Genomic DNA, 6,021 nt, shown 5'->3' with positions numbered 1-6,021 from the left:
GTACCCAAATCTTCCTAATCTTGCTATGTTCATTTGTTTTCACTTTAGAGTTCAATTTGATCTTATCTTGTTTAGCATGTAAGCAAGCAACTTTATAATGACCTAACAATCCACAATAAAAGCAAATTTTGGTACTACTAGAGGAAGTCTTTTCAAGTTTGTTTTTATAGTTAGATATTGTGGTATTCCATCTATGTCCAAGTCCACTTTTGTCACTTGACATTCTTTGAAGATTTACAAGTTTATCCAATTTTAATGAACTATTTTCAAATTTTCCAAAGAGTTTCTTGAGTTCATCATATTCAAAAGATAGTTTACCGTTTTCATGCTTTAGTTTGTTATTTTCAATAGAAAGATTTTGTCGATTTTCATTCAAAGTCTTAATGGTAGCATTTAGCTCATGAATCTCTACTTTGCATTTTTCATTTTCATCATCTAAGAATTCATGATCCTTTTTTAACCAACCAAATTCTTTTGTCATGTTAGCAAGAGAATTTTCAAGTGATGCAATTTTATCAAATTGAATTTCAAGTTCATCATTTGCACTTTGTAAGGAATCTAAAACTTCTTGTAAGATAATGACATCATTTAAAGTGTTTACCTCATTGTTGTCGTTTGTTGAGGCCATGAAGCACACATTTCTTGCTAATAGGCAATCTTCCCCATCATTTTGTTCGCCTTCGCTTTCAATCTCCTCATCCCATGTGGCGGACATTCCTTTCTTGCCTTCTCTTCTCTTGAAGCGGTTGTTTGAAGTAGGTTCATTGTTGAGTGGACAATCCGGGCGAATGTGTCCAAGCTTCTTGCAACCGTAACATCGGGGTTGAGAAGATCCATCACCAACTTCTTCTTTCTTCTTGAATGGAGGATTGGTCCTTCTATTTCTCATGCCTCCCATGTTTCTTTGCAAGAATTTGATCCTTCTTGTTAGGAGAGCTACTTCATCCTCGATGTCTTCCTTTGCATCTTCACTTTCACCTACATTACAAGCAAAAGCAATTCATTTTCCTTTTTCGATTTTAGTTTCGATTTCGGGTGCTTTTGTTTTGAAAATCATTTCATGTGTGATCAAGGACCCTATAAGTTCATCTAGGTTCAAAGTGTTCATGTCCTTGGCTTCGGTGATTGCGGAGGTTTTGGATTCCCAAGACAAAGGTAGGGATCTAAGAATTTTAGTTACTAAATCTCTATTGGAAAATTGTTTTCCAAGTCCCCTTAATCCATTTACAAGATTGGTGAATCTAGTGTACATGTCGGCAATTGTTTCATCGGGTGTCATTTGAAAAAGTTCGTATTGCCGAAAAAGATGGTTCATTTTAGATTCTTTAACTTGATTGGTTCCTTCATGGGTGACTTCTAGAGTATCCCAAATTTCCTTAGCCGAATTCAAATTTGATACTCTATTGAATTCTCCGGGAGATAGAGCACAAATGAGAGAATTCATGGCTTTGGCATTATAATTCGAAGCTTGTTGTTCGGCTTCGGTCCAATCATTTAAATTTCTTGTGGGTAGGATATATTCATTATTAATTGCTCTCCACATTTGATAGTCTTGAGTTAAAAAGATTTTCATTTTAGTTTTCCAAAAACCATAATTTGTACCATCAAAATAGGGTGGCCTAGTGTTTGAATAACCTTCATGATGTTGAGGGTAGTTTGCCATTTTTGAATCTTTACTCTAAACCGGTTAGGGTTTTCAAAAAAAATAGAGACGAGGCTCTGATACCAAATGAAATACTCAAGAGGGGGGGTGAATTGAATTTAACTCAATATTAGGCCTTTTGAAAATTATCTATAAACCCTAATTGGAATTTTTCTTCACTTAATTAAATATTTGGTTAGTGCAAATATAATTGAAAGAACAAAGTGAAATGCCAAAAAAAAACAATAATGGAAATGCAAGAGTGAGAAATGACACACCGATATATAGTGGTTCGGCCAACGGCCTACTCCACTCTACTCAAGGTCGCACTTGAGGGATTCCACTATTGGAGACCTCCACGATGCCCGGCTCCGAGGCGGTTACAATTCCAAGGGATATTAAACAAGGATGCCCTTACACCTTTACAAAGACTCTCCTTCTCCGCCGAGTTCTAAGCGGTTGCTCTCTAGGGAATTAAAAAAGGAATGCCCTAGCCACCTATACAAGATTTGAAAGAGAATAGCTTGGCTTCTTCTTGAAAGCTTGATGCTCTTTGTAGACCCTTGATTGCTCTTCAAAGATGGTGATTTGCAAGTGAAAGCACTACTATATCCAAACTCAAAAGATTCACAAGTGAAAGGCAAGTTTGGGATGAAAAACAAAAACTCAAGCTAAAATGGATTGCAAATGTTTTTGATGCTTAAGGATATTTTTCAAAGATCAAGAGAGAGTGAAAAACTTCTCTACATGTTGTATATATAGCCACACCAAAGAATATGACCGTTTGGGGGTGGAAATATCAAAAACCAAAAATTAATTTGAATCCCAACGGCTATTTTTTAGTCTGTCGCGAGGTTCTCGGAGTTCCGAGAACCATTCTCGGAGTTCCGAGAATTCTCGGAGTTCCGAGAAATATTCTCGGAGTTCCGAGACAACGGCCAGAAAATGGAATTTTTCTACTGGACCATTTCTCGGAGTTCCGAGAAAATTTCTCGGAGTTCCGAGAAAATGTCCAGATGCTACTGGACCTTTTCTCGGAGTTCCGAGCTCGGAGCTCCGAGAAAAATTCTCGGAGTTCCGAGAAGCCTAAAAATCCACAGATTTTGATTTTTATTGCTTATTTGATTTTTAGCTTTTGGAACTCAACTCCTATGATTATTTTGGAATGTTTATGAGGGTCCCAACATGTTGGTCCACCACCATTCACTAATCCATTTTAAGTTCTTAAGTGTTCTTTGAAAAAACATTTTGAAAACACTTTGCCTTGACTTGGAAATCTAAAGAGAAAGGATGTACAATGATACTTATGTAGCTTTCAACTTCTCTTTAGTCTTGGTCTTCAATTGATCTTCCATCTTGTGTATGCTTGCTTGAGAGATGAGGTGAGCTTCACTTAGCTCCTTTGACTCTTGTATGAGATATCTCCAAGCATGACCATGTTGTGTGTTGGTTTCTTCAATGATCAATCATATCTCAAACACAACACTTCAAAGCAAATTGATTAGTATTCAAGAACACAATCAATTATGTTTAGAATCATCAAAATAAGATAGGAGAGTAGACCCTTGGGCTTACATAAACAATTATTAATTAATAAATGTCATTCTACTGGCTTTTCAGGACATATACTCTAACAAATTATTCTCCATCTTCTATTTAAAGCAACAAAATAAAAGCAAGAAATATGACTAAGATAATCCTAAAATTGTAATCCCGTAATAGACACTTACCATATCCTAAAAATGCCTATAACTTAGTCAAATCAAGTCCAAATCGCGTAATCTTTGGCTCTTTAGATAGGTAATAGAAAAACCTTTCTAAAAACACCAAAACCAAGCTAAATAGACATGTTTTGACACAAAAAAAAATACCACAAATAAAATGACGAAAATAAGAAATAAAAAATAAAAGATTTGATTAATGCCATGCGTTCTGCATCATTCACCCCCGCTGAAAACAACTCGACCTCGAGTTTAGGCCATTGTCCTCCAAATAAGATTTTCGGCATTGCACCAACCTTCCATTCTTCAATTCTTTCTTTTTTTTCATCTTCTCTTGATACCTCAAATGAAGCTTTTTCGGATAATGATCCCTTACATGAAGCATAGCGCCATGAAAAGAACTCTCGAAGGCACTCTCAGATCCACGGCCGTCTTCTCATGGATGCGGGCTTCGAGTAGGGCTAACTGTGTGAAAGTCTTCACCCATTGTTGGAGTTCTTCGTTCTCCGCGGCTAGATCAGGCTGGCCGACATTAGGTGTAGCTACTTCTTCATCTCGTCGTGCATTTGTCGGAGATCCCTTGAGCTCTGATACCAACTGATGCAATCCAAAAATCTGGACGCTCTTCGTAGCGCAGCAGCAGATGCAAAGATTGATAAAATAAATGAAAAATGGGCCATTCGAACACCGTCGTGGGGAATACAATACTTTGATCACCGTCGAAGGGGATGTGATTTACTTCGATCTCGTCGAAGTCGAGTTTCTAAGAGCGAAACTAGAAAATACTCCTGTAGGTGCTAATCTAAGCAACAAAAATTTCTCAAAAGAACTCACAAGCCTAAAGGCAAATTTCATTCAATAATCAAAGTCCATTACAATGCTTATATAACATATATCTATAATAAAAGAAACCATAAAAGCTAACTTAATACCCAAGCAACTAATCGTAACCGTCCATCTAAAATAATATAACTAAAACTTAAAACTTGATTAAAACTTACCTAAAATAGTAATCCCACAATATACCTATACCATATTCGTAAAACGCATATAACTTTGTCAAATCAAGTCCAAATCGCATAATCTTGGGCTCTTTAGATAGGTAATCGAATAACCTTTTTAAAAACACCAAAATTAAGCCAAAAGAACAAGATTTGATGCCTTAAAAAAATGCTACAAATAAAATGACGAAAATACAAATTAAAAAATAAGAAACTTGTTCCACGCCAATGAACCGAACTATTCTTCGTGATTTCTGTCCGCATCATACTCCTCTGTTTAAAAAAAAACTCATCCTCAAGTTTTAAAGTGCTGAAGAACATTCATCAATTGAAAGTGTCGAACATCAAATCTTTCTTCATAATCCCGAAGAGGAAAATATAATCCATCTTGAACTTGAATCGGCTTGAATTCATAAATATTCAGTGTAGGTTTTGGCACAACATCCAATAAAAATGGATCAATATAATTTGATGAAAAAATTGATATAATATTTTTCTGTTCGTCCATCTCTTCAATCTCGAATAGTTCACCTAATATGTTGTCAGATCTAATTTCTCTTGGTTCTTCGTCTGCGATTTCAAGGGGCACAACAATCATCACTTCAAGTGATTTTGCGATCACTTCGTCACCATTAAAAGATAATGAATCAAGATCTGAACTTTTAGTAATAATCAAATATTCATCCTTTGAATATTCATCATAAATTGGTGGTGAGTCCCAATTTATGATTTCTTCCTCTAGGTAATAATAAAATGATTTTAAGTGTGGTGTTACCTCCAAATCTTGGCATTAAGAAACTCTCCTTTGAAGTGACCAAAGATACTTTGTAGCCATCGCGAATCCACGCAAACGTCACTACCAAATTTCTTCTTCGACCCAAGGAAGATCTTGTGCTCTTATACCAACTGACGCAGGGAGAGTGGAGCAGCAACACCAAGATGGAGATCAACACAAGAAGCAACTAAAATAATCTCGTGGGGGTTGGAAGACCCATGGCACGGTTTGGAGAAAAACTCAAACATAACACGTGAAAGGAGCGAAGCTATTTCACCCACGTGAAAGAGCCAATGCTCTCTTCAAAATTGATGTCTCAAAAATAAACTTTATTCAATCTATCTTTCTTTCCTCATGCCATTACATAATATAGAGAGTCAAAATCTAAGAATAGCAACCTTAAGTACTTGCCTAACAATTATTCTCCATCTTCTATCTAAAGCAACAAAATAAAAATAAGAAATAAGACTAAGATAATCCTAAAATAGTAATCTCATAATAGACACTTACAATATCCTAAAAATGCCTATAACTTAGCCAAATAAAGTCCAAATCACGTAATCTTGGGCTCTTTAAATAGGATCCTTTCTAAAAATTTCAAAATCAAGCTAAACAGACAAGTTTTGACGCTAAAAAAAAATAAAAATACCACAAATAAAATGACAAAAATAAGAAATAAAAAATAAAAGATTTGATTAACGCCATGCGTTCTGCATCACTGATGGTGCCCTCTCAAATCTCTATCCTCCCACTTCCCTACTCTCTCACCAGTTGGAGATACTGATATATCATGAAAGCAAATTCTTGATTGCCAGACATGGCCTTAATCTTATAGTACCATGTGGGTCTGGGTTACCTAATGATGTTTTATAAGATCAAAGC

Source organism: Tasmannia lanceolata, unplaced genomic scaffold, assembly GCF_043159265.1.
Source record: "Tasmannia lanceolata isolate RefF3 unplaced genomic scaffold, GAP_Taslan_0.1 ptg000011l, whole genome shotgun sequence".
NCBI lineage: Eukaryota > Viridiplantae > Streptophyta > Magnoliopsida > Canellales > Winteraceae > Tasmannia > Tasmannia lanceolata.
This window is presented reverse-complemented; position numbering follows the sequence as displayed.